The 27,290-nt window shown below is 38.1% G+C and overlaps 1 pseudogene; it reads left to right on the forward strand.

Moving 5' to 3' along the window:
* The first annotated feature begins 21,793 nt into the window (after positions 1 to 21,793).
* The window catches only part of LOC149174989 (translocase of chloroplast 120, chloroplastic pseudogene), a 37,222-nt pseudogene continuing 31,725 nt past the window's right edge, over positions 21,794 to 27,290 (forward strand).

Raw genomic sequence — 27,290 nt, forward strand, 5'->3', positions numbered from 1 at the left:
AGCACCAATAATGTTGCAGACTGCCTCAGTCGACTACCAATCATGGCGTTAACCACCATGCTCAACACTTCTGGGCACGAGACTTCTGATTGGCCACTTCTATACAAAAGCAACACAGAGTTCGGCCACGCATACCATATTCTCTTAGAGGGTCAGAAAGTTCTATATTTTCACCTCCAGGATGCCCTACTATGCCACTTGGGACACCTTCGTGTTCTTTCAAGTGAATGAGCCAAGATGATTTGGGAAGCACACTATAGTCGAGTCGCTGGGCATTTTTGGGTCAAGAAAATAATGGCAATTCTACAAAAGTATTTCTACTCGTTGAACCTTCAACAGGATGTAGGGAAGTACATCCGATCCTGCACTGCCTGTGCCATTGCCAAACCGACCATCAAGAATCAAGGCCTCTATACTCCGCTGCCTACCCCTAGTCGACCTTGGGAATCCATCTCCATCAATTACATGTGGGGAATTCCTTCTACTAAGCATGGAAACAACTGTGTTTTTGTGGTCGTTGACAGATTCTTGAAGATGGCTATTCTAGCGACCTACAAGAAGAATATCATAGCTGAAGCCACTGCTAAAATCTTCTTTGAATGAGTGTGGGTTGTTACATGTCTATTTGGGCACATCACTCCTGACATTCAGATCAGTACAATTAGGGCTCATCAAACCCTAATTCAGTTGTTACATGCCCTAGACAAGTCATCAAATTGAATGCTTCCATCCATGAAAGTTTCCTAGCTTGAAACCCTACTAAAATGCCTCCTTAGGACACCAGTGTAGCCTTGGTCAAAGGTAACTGCATTGCAGAGTAGGTAGCCCCATTAAGGCCTGCACTGCAGTGCACTTAGGCCCTCTTTGACTTGCGCTGGGTGAGAATGAGCGAAATTCACATTGGATTTTGGGAATATCCTCTGGTTCTAAAGCATTATAGAAGGATGCCCAACTCTTATCTCATCCTATGAGGTTGACTTTGGATAGGCTATGGATCAATTACCCCTCTATCCTTTCATCCCTTTCTCCATGGAAACTAACTCCAATTTTGGAAAGCCATTCAATACCCAATTTATGGCATAACCACCTATATTTCCCTATAAATTGACCACTCATCATAGTGATCAAGAGGCTGGAATTTGAAAATTGTAGAGAAATACTGTTGGTTTGAGATTTGAGTTCATGTCAAGTAATGTTATGCTTCTGGATTGATGTGCTTTTGGTGTGACGAGGGTTTGGACTGAAGTTGGAGGAGTGACACGGGATCGAACCGCTTTGGGTGTAACTCTTCCTTCTACATCAATAAAGTTGTTTGTTCCTTTTCCCATATTCTTGTTCATATCTATGATGCATATATGTTTGAATGTTGTCAATTCCATTGGTTTATAGTAGATATATCATGTATGCTTGATCATTATCATTTTTTGTTTCTGTTGATAGGTACCAGTTGAGCGGATTTAATTCAAGTGGGAGTGACAGGAGCAATTCAAAGGAGATCAAGGAAGTGAAAAATCACAAGTTCCCTCATCTCATCTATCTATTATAGGAAAAGTTTAAACCACTTTACTTATGTTTTTCTAAGTGTAGCTACCCACTTAGAGAAAATGTGTTTATCCATAGATACAAATTCCATATAACGTGGGTACACTTTGGGATCCCACAGTCTATCATCTCATATCGGGACAATAGGTCCCTCAATACATTTTGGTCCAGTCTCTAGTCGATGCTGGACACCAAGCTCACTAAGTCCACAACTTTCCCTCCCTAAATTGATGGCTAGACAGAGATTGTCAATAGGATGATCGTACACATTCTACGCATGTACAACTCAAAGCATCCACGAACATGGGATGAGAGCCCTCCCTATTTCCAACAAAACTATAACCGGGCTCTCCACAGCTCGACTGGCCACAACCCTTATCAAGTGGGCTTGGGATTCCAACCACTATGTCCCATTGATGTGGCCATACCATTTGCAACTACTCGGGCAAATTCGGCTCATGTCCAGTCAGAAGCCGATAAGGCAAACAACTTTATTGAACACATCCAACATATTCGCCAGCGGGTCCATGACATTTTGGAGAAATCAAATGCGAAGTACAAGCAGTGACATGATCAACAACGGGTGCGACACAAGTTTCGGGTGGGCGAAAAAGTCTAGTTGCATTTGCAGAAGGAACACCTTATCAGAGCCTGTCATAAACTCAGACCATTCTGATATGGTCCTTACACCATTACCATGGTTGTGGGTGACAATGCATTTGAGCTTAGGATTCCCCCATTCCTTGGCCTGCACCTAATGTTCAATGTGGACCACCTTCAACCATACTTCCCACCATTGTTGGACACATCAGACATTAACTCACACCTACAGAGTTAAATCCAAATTTCATGGATCAAGCCACAACTGATCGGATCATGGACATGCAGATCAGGAACACTCAGCAGTAGAAGATCCAACTGTATCGAGTGGTCAAAGTAGGCCAACTCCTTCACCAGGGCAAGTGGCTCACCAGGGACCAAGTTCAACAGAAGTTTCCTCATCTCATGGAGGAACTCAATGCAATGGGGACCATTACTTCCTAAGGGGGGAGGAATGATCCAGATGGGTATTGGTGGCCACCCACCAATTCCACTTGGACCCCCACCATTGTTTCTTTTAGTTTTTTAGTTTCCTTACTTGTATCACAATTTACTATTTTTAGCAGTTTTTCAGGTCCTAAACTTCTAGATCTGTTTTGAGGCCCTAAACGGCGTTTTTTTGGCAATCTACTGCCAACAACTTTTTGTTGAAAATCATATTTTTCGTCGTATTCCTTGGAGAGATCTTTCCAATGGGTTATGATGCGCATCAAATAGAGATAATATAATCAAGTCCTGACCCCAAGAAGTTGGATGTCCAACTCACCCCAACAGGGCCGATAAACTCTTGGTGTTACATCTCCTCGGGTTAGGGCTTTGGTTGTTTACGGTTTTCTCTTATTGTTCATAATAAAAAGGCCCTTGAGCCTCATTTTAATGTAGTTCAGAGACATGTAACCACCACATCTCTTCTCAGAGATATGCTACCATCACCCAAGATAGTCTTATTTCTATTCTGTTTGTAAGCACATTTCAGTATTTGATATTAATGAAATGAAGTGTTATTTCTACTGCATCTTTGTATTTATGGTTATATCTATAATTTTTTGCGTTCCTGTTTAAATCCAGATCAAGGGAAGTGGGAGAGAAATGGGGAGAGAGGAATTAAGAGAGATAAGGAGAGAGATATTGTTGCACTGAAAATTGTCACCTTGACATTCTGCTATCTGTGTGAGTGTATGACCACTCATACTTTCCTCACCTGCAAGTCTAAAACATCAATTCCTCATATCAAGCCTTGAAAATAAGAGAAAAGATCTCAAAAGTTTTTAAAACTCTAGTTCCACACTTTCTCTTTGTCTTACCTGCGGTCCCGCACCTAATGGTCATGTCTCCAGTGCACCTAACCGCATTGTCTCTGTGTTAAAGGTGCGGACCCCTGTAAAAGTTAAAAAGGCACAAGTATATTCTAAAAAACTCACTTTCAGTTATTTCTAGAAGCTTCTGGAAGGAATATTGAGGTGGCAAGTTCGCTCTTTTAAGGTTCATGTATCTCATACCTTAAGGAGCTAACCCCTTGATGTGAGGAGCTTATCCCTTTGAAGGAGGATTCTATCCCTTCATAGGTGGAACTGTAACCTCCTCCTCTGCACTATAAAAAGAAGCATTGGGTTGGTTAATAGGGAGTTAGAAGCTTACTATTTTTTGAGGGAAAATGTTGTTGGAACTTAGTCTTCTTTAGTTGAGTTTTTATGAGGAGAGATTACACACCTCTATGAATCTCATTTGGAAGAGTGGAAGACTTGTCGAAGTAAAGGAAATTCTTGTTTTGGACACGAGGAAGAACTTGTTCAACATCAAGGCTAAAAAGGTTGTAAGGTTCTTCTACTATTCAAAGTTAATACAAATATATTTGTTTTTCTCAATAAGCTGTTAATTCATGGTTTATGGATTCCTTGATCACCATGATAGGCATGATTTATAATATTTTCTATGCAGGTGCTATTTAATGTTTGCTCGTTTTTTATTGCAGGTCTTCAAAGATAACTCTTTCGAACAACTGGACAATGACTACTACGAACAAGCACTGGATCTAAGGTAGGATCTTAACACCTTTGTAGTATTTACTTATAAATCGCATATGTCTAGAGAAAGATAGGTTTGTTTGTCTATTTGTTGCTAGACTATATTCTGATACTAGGGAGACTGGTCTTGTCCACAATATCGATTTATCCGACCAACAAATTGGTGACTCCACTAGGGAATGAATTTGGTTTTTGGTTTTCCTTTGTTTTGACTTGAGAAAATTATTTTCATTTCTAGTTTTTGATTGATGTCTACTGGCTTGGGTAGTTTTTAGAATCTAGACTATTTTTTGTTTTTTTGGAAGTTTTCAGGGGACCGCACTTTCTCTTTACAGACAGTGTGGGCATCTCCGCAATTTTCCTTTAGTAAATAGAGCAGAACCGCACCTGTTTCTTCTGGAGCCTGCAGACCCTGTAATTTTTTTTTTTTTAAATCTAAAATATGTTCTTCCAGTTAAGTTTAGGTTTCATTTAGGATTTTTAGTGTCTACCGAGAACTATATTTTTCCTGTCAAAAATCTCTTGTGAGTGAGTACCGATAGTATTTTTGTTTTGAATGATTTTGTAGAAGTTTTGCATGCTTGGAGTGATTTTCACTTTGTCTCTGTAGTGACTCAAAGATTGGAAGCTTGAGAAACCTTAGATCACCCTGGTGTCTTTTCATCTTCTTGATGAGTCTGACTTGGTTGTGAAATCTATCCTTTGTGAGAAATAGATTTAGTTTTCTCGTTGCAAATCTTTGAACAAACTTTGTTATAAGTTTTGAATTTCATTTTTACAAAAGAAAACATATTTGGATGTTTTTTAATTGGTTTGTTATTCTGAACAAATGAATCCTTAGTTTACTGAACAACTAAGCAAAACATCCTCAAAAATAATTGAAGCTTTTATTTAATTAGATATTTAAAAAAATTTAGATGTCAAAATTAGTTTTTGTAGTTTTGATTGTTTTTCTATAACTTGTAGATCTCTTTTGAAGCAAATTGTTTTTTGTAGTTTCGAGTTTTGAAAAGTGAAAGGGATTTACTGTGAGCATTAATTATTAGTCTCGTTTTGAGTTCTTATGGAAAAACAAAAAGATTTTCTTTCCATTTCCATGTTGAAAGAAAGAATTGTTTCTTAAAGAATTGTATTCTCGAACTCTTTCTTTTAGCTAGAATTTCATTGAAAGAAAAAACGAGTTGCTTATCATTTTAGGTGCATTTTTTTTAGTGTGTTTGGAGTCGAGTTTTCACACCATCAAAGTTTCATTTCCATACCTATTGACTTAAAGAACAACCCATAAAAGCAACGCTTAATTAAAATTGATCTAGTAATCTTTTCTATTTCTAGAGCTCTTATCACCAACATAGCTTAGGCTAGTATCTTGGAGTAGGGAGTAATTAACTCTCCAAGATAGTTAAAACAAACAAGTAGACACATATTGCGGTAGGAAATAAACCTAATTGTAATTGATACGTTCTGGGAAGCTTCTCTTAAAGGAGTCAATCACGAGATCATGTATGAACTTTTGAGACAATCAATTCTATTTCATTGGGAAAGATAGAAGTTTTGCGCGTATTATAAACGGTAAACCTCTGATTAAACATTGTCGAGGAGCCTGGGGTCACTTGTTGGTAAACCTCGGATTGACCATGTTGAGGAGCCTTCAAGGGGATTGAGCTTTGTTACTCTGCCCTTGCGCGTGGAATCGGATCGTAGCCTATTCCCCGAGTTGTATTTTTTGTTATTGGTAACCTTAGTGTCCATAAACTTAAGATTATTTCCTAAGGTGACGGTGAAGGAAAGATCTCACTGTACCTGGAGCAGACATCGACTAGACTCACTTGGATTCTCTGGGCGGTTCTCTGCACTTGAGATGGTTTTGTGAAGAAACTTGTGCCAATCTGTTTCATTAACCAGGTTGTCGGGGTAACTGTTCCAACTGCCCTTTCTGTATTAAACATCTACTAAGTTGGATTTCATCACCAACTAGTGTTTTTAGTACGGGAGTTACTGTTTGTGCGTGGTTTGAACTCTTAGATTTTTTAGGCATGTGATTCAGTTGTTTGTTTCTTTAGAGACTTTAGGTGTTTTTATTGAAATTTTCTTCGTTTGTGTGTGATTAATTAATATTTAATCGTGGCCGAATTACCGAGACAATCTCGTAGACTTCAGGGGAAACCTCTTGAATATACACCAAGCCAACTTGAAGGGCTGCGAGCTCTCGTATCACCTAGTGACATTAGAGTTGGATCACCAAAAGTCATAGAGTCATCTCTAATTGTTCATCCTAATTATCAAATACAAACAACAGAGTATATTCAAGATCCAATTTCATTTTCCAAAGTTACTGGTAGTATTTCTCCTTCCAGTGAATTAGCTGAAGAACTTGAAATTTCTGAGCTTGACACTGAACCTGCTGTTTTGGAACCATCTTCAGGATTTTTTACTCCAACTTCTAGTGATCCTGGTTCACCTAGGGTAGGAAATATCATTACTCAAAATCTTCCTTCTGACCTCATTTCTAATGAATAACTTGTCGGTCCAGACGAAGACGTAACTCTTCCCAAAAACCAACAGACTTTGAATCTTAGGGAGCATGAACCAATATTCTACAGTCCTTTTAGGAGTGACGCTTGGTATTTTTCATTGACAAATTTTTTAGAAAACCTGGGTCTTAGTTTTTCACCACCTCGAATTTCTATTCATCCTACACCAAGAGGTTATTATCCTTCATCGATCATGTCAAGACAGTCATCTATGTTTTCCCAATCACCGGAAACATTTTTATCCGACGGTCCTTCTGTTCCTTCGGGGTACCGGTCACTCTCTGGTACATTTTTAGGAGCAACTCCTCGACCAATTGAACAAGAGTTATCATTTGGTAGTAATGGAACTCAAACTTTGAACGCAGAACAAAAACTTAGGATGTCTGGTAGTATTCCAAATCCTCAACCTCAAGGTAGTCAATTACCGCCTGGGGGGCAACCTCAAGGTAGTCAGTTACCGCCTGGGGAGCAACCTCAAGGTAGTCAGTTACCATGTGGGGGGCAACCCCAAGGTAGTCAGTTACCACCTAGGAGGCAACCCCAAGTTATTCAGTTATTGCCTAGGGGGCAACCTCAAGGTAGTCAGCTTCCGCCTAGAGGGCTACCTCAAGATTTTAACCTTCAAGACAGTACATGCCCCAAGGTCAACCTCAGACTCAGTATATTCCTCAAGATGCTTATCAACCCCAGATTCAGTACGTGCCTCAGGGTTATAAACCTCAAGGTCAGTACCCAGCTCAAGGTTTCCAACCGCCTTCTGGTCAATCATTTTTACAAGGAGCTAGAAATGTACCACTTAATTATCAGCTCTACATTCAACCAAGTTATGGTCCTCCATATGCACAACCTTTTATGAGTCCATACCCCAGAATGAACATGGTGTGGAATCCACCTCAAACTCAATAGACTGCAACCTAATGTGTAGTTATATAATCAACCTGGATAGCCTTTGGTTTCTAGTCCAACTCAGCAACCTGTCCAACTTACTGTTCAAACCCCTGCACCTAGTTTAGTTCAGCAGCCTGGGCCTATCACACCTCAGACTCTGCCACAAACTGCTGCAACTACTACAACATTTGTTCAACCTACCACACCTGTTTCTGGAGTATCTGTAGCTCCAGTTTCTACTATCACTGCATCAGTTCAAACTCCTCAAGTCTCTGTGCCACAGTTAGGACCTACAGTTCAAACTTTGGTCCAGATGCCTGCAGGACAAGCTGGTACAAGTATGGTTGCCACAAGTCAGCCACAATTCACCTATCAACCGTACCAGGGATAGTATCAATTCGGTCCTACTGTACAAAACCCATTTTATCAGTATCAACCATATCCTGGCTATACTTATCAACCATATCCTGGCTATACTTATCAACAGCCTGAACAACCTCAGTTTGGTCCAGTTAATCCTAGTTTTCCAGGAGGTTATAACATTCCTAATGCAAATCCGATTCTAGATGATCCTAGATATCCTCCTCCTGGAGCTAGTCTCATTACTCAAGGTTTTCACGACCCTAACCGTTAGTTACCATTTATTGTAACTTTGGATTTACGTGATTTGTTGTGACTTACGAATGATCTAATTTACTATCTTCCACATTGGCCGCCAATGCCTAGTAATTTGCCCAGTGATATCCCGAAATTCGAGGGTAAGTCAGGAGAGGATCCATCAAATCATGTTATGACTTAGCACCTCTGGTGTGCATCTAATTCAATCATTGATGATTCAATTTGATTGTGTCTTTTTCAACGAACTCTTATTGGTCTTGCCACCAAATGGTACATTGAGTTACCATGAGGCTCTTTTTATAATTTCAATCAGTTAGCCACTACTTTCTTAACTCATTTTCAGTTGCCTGTCAGATACGACAATGGCATGGAACTGTTAACTTCACTAAAAAAATCCACATCCACATATATTTCTGATCATATTCATGAATGGTGATGTAGAAGGAATTTAGTGAAATTTTTCATTCCGGATCAAATTTTAGCGGAATGGTTCATTAAATCATTGTTACCCAAAATCATTGAAGATGTAGCTAAGGGAGGAGTTGTCACTGAAGAGCAAGTCATTACTCAGGCTCAGTACCTTGACCTCGTATATACGCAGTCAGGTACTTTACATGAAAAAACCCCTGATCTTCCAAAACATGGTCAAATAACTGCAGCTCCTTCAGGGTCCCATGCCGCTGATTGTATGATTGGTTCAGTTAGTACTAAAAGTAAGAAGAAATATTCAAAGAATTCTTCTCCTATAATAACTTTACCTAATTCCCCGAAAGGAGATTCTTTCGCTTAAATTTTTGCCGATGTCCATGTCGTAGAATCATCTACGACCAAATCACAATCTGGTAGTAAAGAGAAGGGGAAGAAGAAAAACAAACAAAATTCAAAAGATAAAATAGATAAAAATGAATCTACTGACGAAAAATGGAAACCTCGCTATCCTTATTTCATTTGCGACAAGGATCATTTTACCAAAGAATGCCCACATCGAGCAGAGGTTTCGAAATTCATTAAAGCTTCTCAAACCCCTACTGTCTTGAAGGATCATTTTCCAACTCAAGATATTAAGATGATTGGTTCTTCCTCGAATGCCTCAGAAGAACCCATTATGATGATGTCTCATGTCAGAATTGCGACGCAATTGCAAGATTATGGTAGTAAAAATTCTGTTGGTGGTAAAGAAGCATAATCTTCTAATTCAAACACATCAATTACATATCCTCCTTGTTCTGATCTGCTACAGATCAAGAAACCCAACCCTCACTTAGTAATCAAACCGCCTGCTAAAGGTATACTTCATAAATCAGCTTTCAATCCACATGCGAGAGCTGCTCAGAATTATAACATTGTTGAAGACTTAGCTATTTCCCCTTCAGCAATGTTAGCTTTGGAAGTGTTGCAATCATGCCCAGCACAGTGTAAATTACTATTGTCTGCTATATGAGCTGTCGATATTCAGGATTCGAACCTAATAATCTTCGATTTAGAGAATAGTACACCCCGCCTACCTCATCAAATGGCTTTCCAAATTCCATTTTTAGTCAAAAACAGACCTTGTTTTTGGAGTCTGATTGATGAAGGGGCTTCTACGTGTATTATGTCGATCAAGTGTTGGAGATCGCTTGGTTCTCCCACACTAAATCAATCTCCAACAATTCTAAAGGCTTTTGATGGCCGAGGGTTCCATCGTTTTGGTATTTTAGAGGATTTACCTATAGGGGTTGAAGGCAAAATCGTAAATATAGATGTGGAAATGGTTGATGCCCCTATAGATTATGACATTCTCCTAGGTCGCAGTTGGTCTTATGCTATGACTACTATTGTTTCATCGGTCTTTCAGCTTATCAAGTTTCCTTGTAACGGAAAGATCGTTATGATAGACCAGCTGAATTATTTTTCATCAGACCCAACCTCTACAGATAGTGTTCAACACATTGGTAAAACAACTATCCCTTACAAGGATGTTGGCGTAGGTTTGATTAAAGATTCTGGTTTACTAGGAACGTTTTCCTTCCCTCCTCCTAACGTATCACCTTCTATTGCAAATATTCATATGATTTCATCGAATACTGTTACTTTTGATGATCCTTGGATCGTACCTTTCGATTCTGAGGTGGATTCATTTGATGGCACGATGCCTTTGAGTCCCTTTGAAATTGCATATCAGGCTGTACAGTCATTTTCTGATTCCTGATCAACCTCGAGGATAGTTTGTTCCTGTGTCAACCTCATTAAAAAATGAAACCAGGTGTCTCGAGGATAGTTTGTTCCTGTGTCAACCTCGTTAAAAAATGAAACCGGGTGTCTTGAGGATAGTTTGTTCCTGTGTCAACCTCATTAAAAAATGAAACCGGGTGTGTCAAGGATAGTTTGATCTTGTCTCAACCTCGTTAAAAAATGAAACAAGGATCATGGAGCATAGTTTCTTGTCTTGTGTCAAGCTCGTTAAAAAATGAATCAAGGGTTTCGAGGATAGTTTGATCTCGTCTCAACCTCGTTAAAAAATGAAACAAGGATCATGGAGCATAGTTCCTTGTCTTGTGTCAAGCTCGTTAAAAAATGAATCAAGGGTTTTGAGGAAAGTTCTTGATCTTGAGTCAACCTAGTTAAAAAATGAAACAAGGGTTATGAGGATAGTTCTTTTACTGTGTCAACCTCATTAAAAATGAAACAACTCCCTTTCCAAATCGAGTCTTTCATTAATATTTCGTAAAATCCAAGTCAAGTCTTTCCAAGATCTCAAAAGTGAACTTTCATTCCATCCACCTCGTTGAATGCAATGAAGTTGGGGGGCATGTACCTTGATTTGAGTCATTATGTTGGGGGCATGTGAACTTATAACAAGCATAGTTTTTCGTTTCAAGCTTGTGTAAACATGAAACTGAATCCAAGCAGAGTTCTCTATGGTTCAAGCTTTTGTAAAAATGAACCCGTACCCGATTTACATCTCGTGATTGTCGTTTTTATCCGCTAAATTCTGTTAGATGAGCCTTGGTTGTTTTCATTCCATCGCCACCATCTCTTTGGCTGGTTATATGCTTTCACTTGGTTGTTTTTCCTTTCCTGAGGGACCGCAACAATGAGTGGTTTTATTAGCCAGCCTCTTAACCATTACATGTTTTGAGGAGTTCCACTCTTGTCGGAACCGGTTGCTACCCTTTATACCACTCATTCCTATAGGACGAGTCTTCTTTAAGCTTTTTTCTGACTCGTAAAATATGAAAAGATTGCCAAGTTTTTCCCTTTTTAACTCGTTAAACGGAATTAAAAAGGTGATCCACTTTCAGCTCTTTTCTGACTGTATAAACATGAAAATATCGCCGGACTTTTGTCGTTTCAGGTTCGATACTGGTTACGAAACAACATGTCTTCGATCACTTTTCTACTTTTTCGAATTGAGGCCACTAATTATGAAAAGTACTCCTTGATCGTAATGGTCAAGCGGTTCTCTCAAGTATTATTTTATACTTTTTCGGGCTCGAGGGACACAAATTTACGAAAAATCGAAACATTGGAGTCCTCTTTAAGCCCTTTTCAGACTCTTGAAAATTGAAAAGATTGCCGAGCACTTGATTGTTCGAACTCGTTAAAATAAATGAATAATCGTCCCTTCAATATAAGTTTAACCCTTTTATGGACTGAAATGGACTATTTATGAAAAAGGTATACGTTGACTAATTACGGTCAATAGAGTCCTCTTTAAACTCTTTTCAGACTTGATAAACATGAAAAGATTGTCAAGTGCTTATCCTTTCTAGCTTGCTAAAGTATTGGAAATGTCATCCCTCCTGTATTATTTTATCCTTTTTCGGACCTGAGGGATTATTTTACAAAGTACCCCCATGGAGTTTTCTTAAGTTTTTCTTTTGACTCCCTAAAATTGAAAAACACCAAGTTTTCCCTATACTAGACTCGTTAAAATTTAACAGTAAAGGACATGATCAATTTTAAACAGGAACGAACCACTCCTTCTTAGGGTTCTAATTTTAAACTAAGTTGGACTCATCTGAAGGATGAGCTTATAAACAAGAAAATGTTATCCTCCTCAAGCTTGTCAAAAATAAAGAGGTACTTGCCAAAAATGGTGGGGGAAAAGAGAGAAAAATGAACCTGTTTGTTACACTTTGTTTTTTAGAAAAGCCGTTAACCACTCTTGAACATGACACTTTTTGTTCACCTGGGTTGGGAAAATCATTTGCCTAACAGTTAATCAAACCACATTGAAAGTCTTCAACCGGTTTCTAGGTATTAGCTTTGGGTCAATTGTCACCAAGCCATCTGCAGTGTCGTTATGTGTTCAAGAGAACAGTTCAAACAAACCATTCATCTGCAAGATATCTGTCATCCATTTTGACCATCCCTAAGTCAGTCCTTGCCAATATATTTCTTCAAAACTTGATCTACAATTTCGTGTTGTGGGCTTTCCTACGATGGATCGCTTTCTATCGACTTCAGCTCATTATCTAGGAAGTTGATCTAGAAATCATCAGTACCTTGAAATCTGCATGCCCTAATGGCAGGTTTCTCGCCTTCGACGATAGGTTGCATCATTGACCTTCGATCAAATGATTCTATGATATGTTTGACTTCAGCTCATTTATTCACATTTCATGGATTGTACTGAGTACTTTGAGACCCATTGACATTACTGGTGGTTTCTCTCACACTTGTTAACAGTCCATATCATTGACTGTTAATCAAGTGGTTTCTACCATGTTCGACTTCAACACATTCATTCACATGGATAGAATCATACTAGTTCAGGAAGCGGAAATCAAGACCCTGGATCTAGTTTCTACCATCCAGGCTGCGAGGAATTTTGTTATTCATTATACAGTGGACTATTCATAAACAGATGGCTGCATCCATACTGTGTCTACATATGTCTATTCTCTTTATGTATTACAAAATCATTCCTGTATCAGAACAGTTTAGTCAGTTTTCTAGTCAATTTTGATCTGAGTATGGGAATGCCGACCTTAGCAATGATATGTATGCATCTATATATATATATATATATATATATATATATATTGCATTGAATGTTTTTACAAGTTCCGACTGGGGTGTCCACAAGATGATCCTTGAAATGATAAATTACTTCACTCTTCATGCATGATAGACTCTATCTTCATCTATTACAGACTTCGCACTTTAGGGGGCAATATGTTGCACTGAAAATTGTCACCTTGACATTCTGCTATCTGTGTGAGTTCATTACCACTCATACTTTCCTCCTCTATAAGTCTAAAACATCAGTTCCTCATATCAAGCTTTGAAAATAAGAGAAAAGCTCTCAAAAGTTTTTAAAACTCTGGTTCCGCACTTTCTCTTTGTCTTACCTATGGTCCCACACCTAATGGTCATGTCTCGAGCGCACCTAACCACACTGTCTTTGTGTTAAAGGTGCGGACCCCTGTAAAAGTTTGTTATGAAACCAGCTCAAGAAAAGATAGAAAAGATAGATCAACGCCTTAGAATTCAGCCTCTTCGAGGGGGCAACCTCCTTTACATTACATAAATGAACAATTCTTCGATGATACAAATGACAAAACCTCCTTTCTATATATAGGAGTCTAAGGAGTCACAATATAATCCAGCCGACCTAACAATAATAATATAAAGCCACAGAAATAACAATAGAGGGATTCTATGGGGCACAGAAATAACAATATGGGGGTAATAGGGGCACAACAATATAAATAAGGGGTATAACTACAATAGTAATGGGGTAATTACTAGTATTATAGGGACCCAACATGCCCCTCTCCTTCAAAAAAGTGTTGTCCTCAACGCTTGAGCAGTTCTTGGTACTTCTGCATAAAATTCTCATCCTCCCATGTGGAATCTTCAGCGGATAAGTTCTTCCACTTGATAAGATACTCTGAAATTGATCGATTTCGTAGCTGTCGAGTTCTTGTTTCTGTGACTGCTTCCGGTTCCAATATAATTTTTCCTTCCTCATCAAGTTCTGGCAATATTGTTTGAACTGAGAGCTTGTCGCCTATGAGCTTCTTTAAACATGAAACATGGAAAACTGGGTGCAATCGAGAAGCTGCAGGAAGCTCCAATTTGTATGCCATAGTACCAATATTTTCCAACACCTTGTACGGACCATAATACTTTGGTGATAATTTATTATCCTTCTTAGCTTGCTTTAGGGACATTTGCTTATATGGTTGTAGCCGTAGGAATACCCAATCACCTACATCAAAACTTCTTTCACTGCGATGTTGATCTGCCTGTTGTTTCATTCTATTTTGTGCCAACACAAGGTTATCCTTTAAGAGTTGGAGGACTTGTTGTTGATGTTCGATGTGATGTTCCACTGCCTGAACCTTAGAATTTCCTCTTAAATATGATGTGATTGATGGTGGTTGGTACCCATAAAGTGCCATAAATGGGGTCATTTTTGTTGCTGTATGGAAGGAAGTGTTATACCACCATTCAACTAGAGGCAACCATTTGACCCATTGTGTCTGTTTATCAGATACAAAGCAACGAAGATATCCTTCCAAACATTTGTTTACTATCTCAGTTTGCCCATCAGATTGAGGATGATAAGATGAGCTATGAGCTAACTGAGTACCAAGACAAGAAAATAATTCTGTCCAAAAATTTCCAGTGAAAATGGGATCTCTGTCACTTACAATAATCTTTGGGTTTCCATGTAGCTTTTGAACTATTTCCATAAATGCAGTAGAAACTGTACTGGCTTTAAATGGATGTGATAATGCACAAAAGTGTGCATACTTGGTAAGTCTGTCAACTACCACCATGATGACACTCTTGCCCTCAGACTTGGGTAAACCTGTGATAAAATCCATTGAAACCTCCTCCCAACGTTGGCTTGGAATGGATAAAGGTTGTAATAGACCCGATGTCTTAATTGTTTCAACTTTATTTTGTTGGCAAACCAAACATTCCACCACAAACTTTTGAATATCTGATTTAAGGCCATCCCAAAAAAATTCCTTCTTAACCCTGTGGTAAGTTTTTAAAAATCCTGAGTGCCCTCCTAAGGGAGAAGTGTGCAATTCCATAAGAATCTTTTGTTTTAGCTGGGAATTCTTACAGAGGTATAAGCGATCTTTGTACCATAACGAATCATTTTTCCAGCTAAATGTATCAGAAGTACTAGAATCTTGTTGTAGCTTTCGAATAAGTGACCACACTTCTTCGTCATTCTTCCATTCCTCCTTTGCTTCGTTTATCCAATCTGGTTGGATAATAGAAATGGCACACAACAATGCTTCCATATCCTCATCCTTTCTTGAGAGTGCATCTGCCACCACATTTTGCTTCCCTTTTTTGTAGATGATTTCAAAGTCATAACCCAACATCTTTGTGACCCACTTTTGTTGCTCTTCAGAGGACAATCTTTGTTCTAAAAAGTATTTAAGGCTATCATGATCCGTTTTTACCTTGAAGTGTCTTCCCATTAGGTAGGGTCGCCATTTCTTAAGTGCATGGAGTATTGCCAACATTTCCTTCTCATAAATAGCTTTGCTTAAAAACTTTCCCTTGATTGGACGACTTTCAAAAGCAATGGGTCTTTCATCTTGCATTAGAACAGCACCAATTCCATTTCCTGAAGCATCACATTCCACAATAAAGGTTTTTGTGAAGTCCGGTGTAGCTAAGACCGGTGCTTGGCACATTGCCTCTTTAAGATGTTTAAAGGCCTTTGTTGCTTCCGGAGTCCATGAAAATGAATCTTTCTTCAATAATGTTGTTAGAGGTGCTGCTATTCTCCCATAATTCTTAACGAACTTGCGATAATACCTTGTCAACCCAAGAAATCCTCGCAGATGCTTTATGGATGTGGGGATTTTCCATTCCTTAATGGCTTTAATTTTGCTAGGGTCTACCTTAACTCCTTCATGAGATACAATATGACCCAAATATTCCACCTCCTGGACTCCAAAGAAACATTTGGATCTTTTTGCATATAAATGTTTCTCCTCCAATAGTTGTAGCACCTTGTCAACATGTTCAACATGATCCTTCCAAGACTTGCTGTAGATTAGTATATCATCAAAAAATACCAACACAAATTTTCTAAGGAATGGTTTGAAAATTGAATTCATCAAACCTTGAAATGTTGAAGGTGCATTGGTAAGGCCAAAAGGCATGACCAAAAATTCATAATGACCCTCATGAGTTCTAAATGCCGTTTTCGGAATGTCTTCAATCTTCATTCTGATTTGATGATATCCCGAACGAAGATCCAACTTGGTGAAGTAAATTGATCCATGCAATTCATCCAGTAATTCATCAATGACAGGAATGGGGAACTTATCTTTAATAGTGAGCTTGTTGAGCTCCCTATAATCTGGACACATGCGCCATGATCCATCCTTCTTGTGCACCAATACTACTGGAGCTGAGAAAGAACTTTGACTCGGTTGAATTATACCAGCCTCTAGCATTTCTGCAACCATACGTTCAATTTCACTTTTTTGGACATATGGATATCTGTACGGCCTGATGTTTGGAGGAACACTTCCTGGAATCAAATGAATAGCATGATCATGATCACGCATAGGTGGGAGACCTTTGGGAGTCTCAAATACCTTGGAATGATTGTCCAGGACTTTTTGGAGATCTGGAGAAATAGATGATTCCAATGTGGAAACATCTAGCGAACATAATTGTGCAATTACACCTCTTTGCTCCTTTTTTAGAAGCTTTGTCATGCCATTAGAGCTGATTATCTTTCCTGGTTTCCCTGCAATACCCCTTAATTCAACTTCCTTTCCTTCCATAGAAAATTTCATGAAAAGTTCTTGAAAATTAAAAGCTATTGTACCCAAGGATTGTAGCCATTGGACTCCTAGTACAACATCAGCACCTCCCATTGGAATGGAAAGCATTGGGCTAGTCAATACATATTCTCCCATGGATAGCTTGATATTATGGCACTTTCCAGAACAATTTATTGTTCCTCCATTTGCAATCATCACTTGACACTCTGGTGCTGGATATAGGAAGCAATTCAATTCTTTTGCTACCCTACAATGAATAAAATTGTGGGTGCTTCCTGAATCAATCAACACTATTACCTTTTTCTTCTTGATTTGTCCTTCTATCTTGATGGTTTGAGGAGTGGTAATTCCCACCAATGAATTACAAGATATGGTCGGATTTATTTGTTCTTCATCTAGGCTTTGTTCCTGGAATATATCCTCTTCTTTTGACCTTTCTTGCTCCTTTTCTTCTTCCTCTTCACAATCTATGTAGAATAATTTCCTCTCACCACACTTATGACCCTTTGTGTATTTGCTATCACAATTGTAACAAAGCCCTTTTGCTCTTTTTTCTTCCAATTTTTGTGGTGTCAACCTTGTAGGTTGTGGAAAACTATGGGCAACAACACTTCCGTCTTTATAGTTGTGAATGGTATGCTTCCTAGTTGCCATAATTTTGCTTTCCATTTTTCTTGCTAACCTGAATGCCTTCTCTAATGAATCAGGTTCCCAAAGGCGCACATCATGTTGGATATTATCCTTTAAAGACCCTATGAACACATCAATCCTATGCTCCTCTGGAATATCTTTTACCCTTATGTTCAATTTTTGGAACTCCTCAATGTGCTCCATTATTGAACCCTTTTTTTTGAGACTTATCAATTGGCTAAAAAAAGTGTTGCTTTGTGTATCCTCATAATGTGCTATCAATTCTTCCGTAAAAATTGCCCAAGTGATAAATTGTTTACGAGAACAAAGCCATTGATACCATACAAACTGATTTGGTTCCAAATATAAAGTTGCCATACGTACCTTTTGTGTGTTTTGCACATTATTGACATCGAAGAATTGCTCCATCTGTAATATCCATGTGGCGGGATCCTTGCCATCAAACTTCCTCATATCGATTTTTGGAACATGGTGAGTCTTCGATCCAACATTAGAGTCTATGGAATCATGATTAACATTTCTTTTGTTCTCATCATGAGTTTCCTTTACTACCTTTTCACCATTAGTGACCCTTTCTTGTAGCAACTTCTTCAATTCTTCCATCGAATCCTCCATCTTAGCTTCCATGCCCTTTATCTTGGATTCCACGCCATTTATCTTAGATTCCATGCCACTTATCTTAGCTTCTGTTAGCTTTTGTGAGCGTGACATTTGTTGCACTTGTTCTTGTAATTTTGATATATCATGTAGCATTTCTTCCTCTTCTTCATGAGTCATGCTAGAGCTTTCAGGTTCCTTACTAGGTGTTTGCATTTTCTTTCCTCGGGGCATCAGTTACCGATAATAATGCTTTACTATGCCCTTTGAATTCCTTCAAACCAGGCTTATGCAAAAAATAAAAATAAAAACTACACACCTTTTTTTTACTTTGTAGAAGCCTGATATTGAATCTGATGTATCTCTGTAATTTTGAATCATCCAGTTCTGAAATTGTGACCTGTAGTAGCCTTCTATGTCCTCTTTCCCATGCCACTAGTCTGATCTAAATTGGATTCTCCAAGAAAGAGTTATGCACAATCTCCCGCAGTGACCTGATTATAGACTAGTTCAGTAGAGAGAACTTGTATGAAGTGCCACGTGTCACTGTTTCAACCTTTTACTCTGAAAAATATATAAAAGAAAACTACAGTCCATCCTCTTTCTGTACGTTCTTACGAAATTTCAATCCGATGCCCAGAAAGAAAGTTATGGCGATTTTCCTCAGGTCACCTGTTTTGAGTGTAATTCAGGAGTCTTCAAAAAGACCAACTTCCTCAGATCATATCTCCGAAAATATCGTGCGAAAAGCTCTGACATTTGGACCCAAGGTTCAGCGCGATTTCTTCTCAAATGGGTTTTTTTTTGCGACTTCTGAAACGTCACAGAAAAAAAGTTATAGCGAAAATGCCACGATGACCTGTTTGGAGCAGCGAAACCCTAGAATCCAAAGCTCTGATACCAAATGTTATGAAACCAGCTCAAGAAAAGATAGAAAAGATAGATCAACGCCTTAGAATTCAGTCTCTTCGAGGGGGAAACCTCCTTTACATTACATAAATGAACAATTCTTCGATGATACAAATGACAAAACCTCCTTTCTATATATAGGAGTCTAAGGAGTCACAATATAATCCAGCCGACCTAACAATAATAATATAAAGCCACAGAAATAACAATATGGGGGTAATAGGGGCACAACAATATAAATAAGGGGTATAACTACAATAGTAATGGGGTAATTACTAGTATTATAGGGACCCAACAAAGTTAAAAAGGCGTAAGTATATTCTGAAAAAACTCACTTTCAGTTATTTCTAAAAGCTTCTGGAAGGAATCTTGAGGTGGCAAGTTCACTCTTTTAAGGTTCATGTATCTCATACATTAAGGAGCTAACCCCTTGATGTGAGGAGCTTATCCCTTTGAAGGAGGATTCTATCCCTTCATAGGTGTAACTGTAAACTCCTCCTCTGCACTATAAAAAGAAGCATTGGGCTGGTTAACAGGGAGTTAGAAGCTTACTATTTTTTGAGGGAAAATGCTATTGGAACTTAGTCTTCTTTAGTTGAGTTTTTATGAGGAGAGATTACATACCTCTATGAATCTCATTTGGAAGAGTGCAAGACTTGTCAAAGTAAAGGAAATTCTTGTTTCGGACCCTAGGAAGAACTTGTTCAACATCAAGGCTGAAAAGGTTGTAAGGTTCTTCTACTATTCAAAGTTAATACAAATATATTTGTTTTTCTCAATAAGCTATTAATTCATGGTTTATTTTATGGATTCCTTGATCACCATAATAGGCATGATTTATAATATTTGCTATGCAGGTGCTATTTAATGTTTGCTTGTTTGTGATTGCAGGTCTTCAAAGATAACTCTTTCGAATGACTGGAGAATGACTACTACGAACAAGCACTGGATCTAAGGTAGGATCTTAACACCTTTGTAGTATTTACTTATAAATCGCATATGTCTAGAGAAAGATAGGTTTGTTTGTCTGTTTGTTGCTAGACTATCTTCTGATACTAGGGAGATCGGTCTTGTTCGCAAGATCGATTTATCCAACCAACAGATATGGAGTTGGAGGGGGAGAGAGAGGGGGAAGGAAGAAGAAATACATAAGAGGGGAAAGGTGGAGAGAGAGAGGAGAGTGGGAGGGAAGAGAGAGAGACAGAGAAAGAGAGAGAGATATGGAGAGATTATGTGCATGTTTGGGGGTGAAATACAGAAATCAAATAAGAAAGAGACACATAAATACAAGAATAGATATTATATAGTACTATATAACCAACCTAGATCCATCTTAACCCTGGATCTATCAAGCACTGAGAGGGATCAAATGTCTCGAGGTGCACACCTTTACTCAAGTTTTACACTAAAAAAAGAGGTTTTCACCTCGAGAGATTGGATCCCTCTTGGTGCTTCATAGATATGGGGTAAAGATGGATCTAGGCTAGTTATAAGTATTTGAAGTTTTTATGAGGAAAATCTTACTTGGATATTTTGTATAATTTTAGCATAATTACATGTATTTTATGTATGGTTTTGTATAAATTATAAATATATATTTTTCATGAAATTTATTTTTGCACATCAATACTAAAGCATGGAGTTTTTAACATAGGGTTTAAACCCAGATGCAGGTGAATAATTTGATATTTAGGCAGATTAGATAGAAGGATGGCAGGCAGTCAGGCCACAGGGCCACCCGCGTCCCCTTCCATGCCAATTTATGGCAAGCCACAATCGGCCTACAGGCACCATTACTCTGGTGCTCAAATCGAGGAATTCGTAGCAAGCATAAGGCCATGGCTTCTGCAAGCCATAATCCATTCATCCCTTCCCCACTAAATTGCTCTTTCCCCCTCATGCTGCGGAGCCGAGCTCACACACAATTACAGGGAGGTTCTGTTGGATTCTCGGCTGTGCAGATTTGGGGAATGGCTTCCATTTCTCCCAAACCACTCACTGTGCACTAAATTCTGCCCAGAATTCCTCTACATATCTTCTGAATGGCCTCATCAATTCCAGACTAAACTTTGCCTCCCCTACTACAATCAATGATAACAACACAGTCATTTTGGCCCAGACCAACAACCGTCAACCAGCCATGCCGCATACTTGCCATCGAATAAGTAGCAGAAGAGGTGGTAGTCACAGTGGAAGCATTCGCCTTGCCTCGATGCCCACCCCTAAACCAACAACCCCTTCCTCATCCCCCTCTACTATTCATTCCAGAGATCATTTCTCTGGCAGATACCCTGACACGCGCAGCAGTAGAGGTCGGGCACATGCCCATGGTGCTAGAAGAATGAACAATGATACCCAAATGGCCAACCCCCCTATCCCCCCTCTCTCCTCTCACCACATGACCCAATTTCGCTTCCACGGTACATTGCATCGTCCCGATATCCTTGCCATTATCACAGTGACCTTCAGTGAGGAAATCAGTCCGCAGGATGAGTAGGATGCTCAGACCCATGAACTTGGACCAGAGAAATGGAACAACAATAAGCAGCAGAAGGAAAATAAGACGAACAAGGATGGTTGTGAACGAGAGAAAGGAAACAACAGCAAGCAACAGACGGTAGAGAAGACGAGAAAGGTTGGTCATGACATCATTCTGCATGGAAAGGATATGGCTGGAGGCAAGCATGCAATCGAAGGTAGTTCGGGTGGCACGCAAGTAGTTGGTGGTATCTCAGGCGGCACATCAGGAAAGCAAGCAGACGAGGGTGGTTTGGCCAACACGCATGCAGTCGATGGCATCCCACGAGGCACGTTAGCAGAGGATGATGACTGGTATGAGTATGCGTATCGCATTGTGGAGGAGCCTCCACCAAATGACACCTAGGGGGTCCAAACAGACTGCGGGTCAAGTCGCCAGGTTTTGATTCATCGCTCTCTTGTTATTTCATGGGGTTTTTCTATACTGTTTTTCTCAAACCATGTGGCTTGTTTTTATTGGTTTTGATTTAGGACCCCTATATGGCCTTTTTAGGTTAAGAATTGAGACCCCTGTGTGAGCTTTTAATAATGGGTTCACTCGGACTAGTTTCCCCTCAGTGGGCAGTCGAGTTTTGTCTTCTTAATAAAATTTTGACATAACTTTGTTCAACATCGCAGAGGTCGGAGCCTCATCGTATTTTTAATTTTGTTTTCATCAATAGAATAGTATTACTTAGAAAAAAAAACATAGGGTTTAACGGGTGGCACAATGTTCTTGTAGGATTCAAGGTAATGTCTTGAAACCTCAACAACTTTTCATACAATAAAGACAACATTGTGCCTACCAAGTTTCAAACCCCATATTCAGATTCAATAAGTTGTGTGCACACCTGGGGTTCACATGCCTATTATGAGGAATCCCAACCATCACAGAGCCATCATGGAAGCCCAACATTGACATATGGTACCAAGAAGATAAATAATGATCAGCATTGTTATGAATTTAAACCATATTTAGCAACTTAGCAAAGATTCTTGTAGTTGCATGTATTCCTACACAAACTATGTCTAATAACTTAGGTGGTGGGAAATTCCGTAAAAAAAAAATTCCAATAAGAAAAAGACATCATTTTTGTATTAATATTAATGCAAAGATGTAATTTACATCATCTAACATATACTAAATTTTCTTTACCTGAATGACATGATATTGTAATATGGTCAACATCTAATGTTCGGGCAATATCAAAATCCCCATAGGATTCAAAATAATTTCATAAGAGTCTAGTACTTCTATGTTCATAATGTATGTTCAAACTAGATAAGAAACATGGTATCCAAGTTAAAAACTAGTATCCTAATTTCAATGGATATGACCCTGATAATAAAAAATGTAGATATGCATGAAAAGTTAAGTGTTCAACTAAATGAAATGTGTCATCTACTAATTACTCAACATTTCTCCTTGTAGGTATTCTTCATAATGTATTTGACCCAACTATAAGCCCACTCCCATTTTGGATAATCTATCAGTATTTTAATGTAATTCCCTGTGAATGTGATCAAAGGGTATAACCCTGAAGGTTCTAATCAGCGCCATAACTCTAATAGTCCATTGATGCAGTAAAGAAGTGTTAAGGAAGTATAACCTGTTAGCCAATCTATAACTACCTTTGAATCCCCTATCACTTGTAAGTTTAGATTGTTGAATTAACATGATTAAAATGACTAACATAAACGACTAATTTGTACTATTTTATTACTTGTTAAATAGTCATGTTTATGTTACTATACTAAGCTAATCATTCACGTTAGTCATTTTTAGTTGTATCACTTATTATCTAGTCATATATTTTAACCTGAGACTAAATTAGTCGTTTATGTCGGTCATTTTTAGTTAATCACTTAAGATTGCTCATTTTTTGTAGTATTTCACTTGGAAAAGCTACAGTGACTAACTTTTTCAATCACCTAGTCATTAATTTCATCATTTTCTACTAGTGAAAGGAGAAAAAACATTATCATCAAGTTGGATAGCCAATGCCTTTGATCGAGTTAGACACAACTTCTTATTTAAGGTCCTATAGACGTTTTGGTTTAATTCATTACTTAGGTCTCTTCCTGTATCAACAACCCTTGGATCACTTCTTAATTCAGTACAAGATCCACATGGTTCTTTAGAGATTCAATATGGTTGCATGAAGGCTACTCTTTATCTCCCTTACTCTACATTCTTATGGTAGACTTCCTTAGAAATAAATTAGAGCATGAAAGACAAAGAGACAATCTTCTAAGACTACAAATAGTAAGGGGAGTAAAATACATCAACCTCTCTATGTGATATCCCCTGACTTAGTATTTAATTGTGAATATTATATATGTCAAGTGTGCTAGATTTTATGACTTTAAGACTTAATTGGGACTACTTCATTAGTATTGTGTTATTGATAGTTACCTTATGTAAATATGTTTTGTTAAGTTATTAATAAAAATTTGAAAAATAAGTTTGAAGTTGCAAATGGATATAGAGAAACTATGGGTTGCATGTTAATAGTTGAATTTAATCACCCTTGATGATATAAGACCTAGGAATCTAATATGGGGAATAGATTATTAGATTATGAAAATTTATTGATCAATAAATCTCCCAGTAAGATGGGACGCTATCTTAGGAGGTGTTGACATTGCTAGAAACTGCCAACATATAGGAGGTCTCCCTGATATGAAGTACCAACTACACCTCGCACCGTTTGGAATAGGATCCCCATCCAGGAAATAGGCCCAACTACCATAATCTTTATGATTTTTCTTGGTTGTCGTAAACAACATAATAAGGTACACATATACTTTCGAGATGAGCAAGTAAGTTAGCCTTGTGAAGTACTCAAATGCAATGTGTATAAAGGTTCTTTCACGAAAGGGAAAGAAAAGGTGAGTCATTCGAAGAAAAGTAATAGTACTATACTAATAAAGACACATGCATATGTCTAAAAGAATCATTAATTATCTTGTGAAATAGTTCACAAAGAAACAACGATCATGAAAGCAAGAGATGCACAATTGAAATATGCATACTAAAGCCAAAGAAATAGTTCATTTTCATTAGTATGTAGAAACACAAAAATACATCGAAAATAATGAAATAATAGTCTTAAAACATTCACTATATATACATGAAAGTGGGTCAGATCTGAAAGCTTCAAATCATTAAGTGAAATTTCTAAGATACACCAGTATAATGATATATTAGTAGCTCCAATAATGGAATGTTAAGTCACCACTTGTTCCTCAAAAGAATGATCTCTCCTATTCCTAGCTTGAGAAGCTAACATGAAAAGTCCTTTTCTTGAGCTATGAGGGTGTACTTATAAAAAATGAGGTGACCTTTCACCTCCCATATGACTCTTGACCTCCCTCATGGATCTTGAGCTTCCATGTGAATTTTGAGCTTCTATATGACTTTAGGACTTTCTAGTGACTTTCCACATTCAATGTGTGACCCTTGGGCTTCCACACATTTCACATTTTCTCATTTTTGGAAATACAAACTTACATTCCACAATTGTGGCAAAATACATGGACAACATAGGACTTTTTTGGTGACACTTTGAGAAGCCATAATTTGTTGACTGTGACATAAGACTTCATTATAGTGTATCAATGCCAAGTTCTTCTCTTTGCTACTATGTCTTCAAATCTTTATGATAGGTCTTTCTTGTAATTCATCTTACCCTCCAAAGGGTTAGGTTATAGTATCAAAGTCTTTCAAGTCTTCTTGAGTTGTCATCTATCTTTCGTAGTACGGAGTTCCTTTATCTCTTTGTATGATGATATCTTTGTGCTTTGTCTCCACGTGTTTTCTTGCAACCTATCCTCGATGATCCCTTCAAACGTTAACTACAATTTTAGGTTGATAGTACCTGTAATGAAGCTCATTCATGACAAGGCAATTTTAGTCCTGAAATCACCTAGTATACCTTGTTTATCATGCAACATGTTAACTGTGATGGGATACTATGCAAGTGATGAGGAAAGAGGCCTTCTTGGGTGTATTGTGAAGGATCAGGAGGAAATGAGTGAGGTACTAGGCACTATGAATACATAGCGAGCAATATCAAGGTAGAAGTAAGTGAAGGATTGCACATTGGGAAAGTTTACGAAGCAAGGAGGCATGTTGGGCACTATGATTGCATAGTACGCAACAACTAAGGAGGAGGCTATGGGCATCACGTAGTTGGATTCTACAAGGGTCTAGAAATGACCCACCGTTTGCTAGAAGTGTGAATTTCACAAGGTAAGGAAGGGCTAATTAGAATTTCACATTGGGCAAGTGTAATCAACAAGGCTAAGTGATTGAGCTATGAAGTTGCTCAATGAACAGTTGAAGGAGGTTGTCCTTTGGAATTGTGCAGTGCATAGTTCCAAGAGATAAGAACTTCATCACTATGGCTTAGGAATGCACATTACAAAATTGACAGAGGATAAAAGTTGTTCATTGATTGTGCAGGTTATGAGGACAAAGAAAACTCCAAGACTAAGTGTCAGATCAATGAAACAAAAGGGTAAGAGTAAAAGCATATAAAAAGTCTTTAACATGATCACACAAACATATACGATCAACCACATGATGAGAAGATACAGAGTACCCAAAATCAATACATATTCATTGAAACGACAAGAAAGTAATGCTTACCTCCAAGTGTGACACTTCAGATACAACAATTTACGACACAAGTGTCGACTGCGAAGAGAAATTTTTCAATCCCCTAGTAATGTGTCCAACGTGTGAGCCTATGATAGATAGAATGCACTAATGTAAGAGAATGTGCTGGATCTACCTCTTAAAGGTATGCCAAAAATACCTTTCACAAAGGACGACACTTCCCCTAACAAATGATGACACTTTGGATTTGTTTAGAAAGGAACTTGAAAACTTAGAGAAACTTAGAGAACAAGCATGAAACAAATTTAATGACTCAAAAAAGACATTTCACACGATCGATGGGAGCCTCCAAAATTTGAATGTAGGAAAAAAGTTGGAAGGTCTTGCAGCAAAGACAATAGAATGAGACTCAATAATTTTCGAAATTAGGTAAGAGGTATAGTGATAGAAAGAAAGAACATAAGGATAAGTTGGCTTGCAATCCACTGTAGCTTCGAGGGACCATTTCAGGAGAAAGAGCCAAGTTTGGGTGGAGCAATACAACTCCAACATTAATTTCCAGAAAATATTTACAAGTCAATACACTAACTCATATTCTTAGAATAGTTGTTACATACTATGATTTTTATGGTTGAAATTCTATGTAGAACTATAGTCATACATTTTTACAAAGTTCTTTGAAATGTGCATGAGAATGAAAGAGAAAGAAAACTAGAATATAAATTATATTAAGCTAGCATTCAAAATGACATAAGTATTTTGTGTGTATACATGTATAGAATGGTTAACATGACAGTGCAAACATATGAAGTAGAATAGGTAAATGGTTGACTATGTAATACCTCTGGAAAACTCTATATTAAGTAGATACTTTAAATAAACAAGAATCTAGTATTTGAGTAAAGGGTGAATGGTATATTTTTAGTAACAATTTAAAAAAAACATATGGCATATAATGGAAGTGTTTGTTCTTGTGTATAAATATAGTAAAAGTAAGTACTGCAAACTTCGAATCAATGGAACT

This window comes from Pinus tabuliformis, chromosome 4_1, assembly GCF_031772625.1.
Source record: "Pinus tabuliformis cultivar Carrire ecotype Pingquan chromosome 4_1, CPIR1, whole genome shotgun sequence".
NCBI lineage: Eukaryota > Viridiplantae > Streptophyta > Pinopsida > Pinales > Pinaceae > Pinus > Pinus tabuliformis.